Raw genomic sequence first — 917 nt, forward strand, 5'->3', positions numbered from 1 at the left:
ATACCCTCCCATTCTGGATGAGATGATCTGCCTCGGGATTTTGTTCTGGTCTCAGCCATGTGATCTGATATGACCAATGGGATGTTTTTCAAGTAGGGGCTTGAAAAAGTGCTTGCACATTTCCACTCACTGTTTGGTTCCTCTGCCTTCACAATGGGAACATCCTAGGCTAACCTGAGGAAGGATAACCTTTGGACCTACCAGAAGTGTGTCATTCAGTTGTCCCTCCAAATGACTTTTCTTTTTTTTTTTTTAAAAAAACCCAGAACATTTATTACATGACTAATCGTTGACATTCTTAAGATGAACTGGATGCTGCAACAGCTGCCCTCTTGGGTTTAGGTGTTGTTCCTTCACAGAATCCATGCCTGAATCTGCGGTATACAATTTTTAGATACCTCATTTGACCAGTTCCGGTGGTATTTCATCTTTTAGCCTTGGCACTCCAGTTATACTTTCTCTTGTGCTTGGCAGGGTAGCCACATTTGCCACAGGTCGACTTCTGAAGGTGGTAGGCCTTAGAGTTACAGCGGTGGCACAATGTGTGTGTCTTATTGCGACACTTTCCAAACGATGACGTTCCCTTCATCATCTCGCTTCTGCAGTTGAGACCAGAGAGACCCCAAATGACTTTCTATCTCATTTCAAGGTGTTCATGGAGTCTGAAAACATAGGCTCATATACATAATACTATCCAGGACATCTTCAATCTGTAAAAAATAAAATCACATAATTATTTACGTTTCCAGGCTTCATGGACAGTCTTGTAGAACAAAAGCCAAAATCCTAATGATCATCTACAAGAGGCTCTACATGATTTCCTACTCTCCCCACCTCTCTGATCCCCTGTTCTCTCTCTTGTTCATTCTGCTCCAGGCACACTAGGCTCCTTTTCATGTGCCTGAAATGCCTTTGCC

General features: G+C 42.9%; 1 pseudogene; it reads right to left on the reverse strand.

Moving 5' to 3' along the window:
- Positions 1-258: 258 nt before the first annotated feature.
- On the reverse strand, positions 259-599 carry LOC117085980 (annotated as a pseudogene).
- Positions 600-917: the final 318 nt, after the last annotated feature.

Source organism: Trachypithecus francoisi, unplaced genomic scaffold, assembly GCF_009764315.1.
Source record: "Trachypithecus francoisi isolate TF-2019V2 unplaced genomic scaffold, Tfra_2.0 Lachesis_group1, whole genome shotgun sequence".
Taxonomy (NCBI): domain Eukaryota; kingdom Metazoa; phylum Chordata; class Mammalia; order Primates; family Cercopithecidae; genus Trachypithecus; species Trachypithecus francoisi.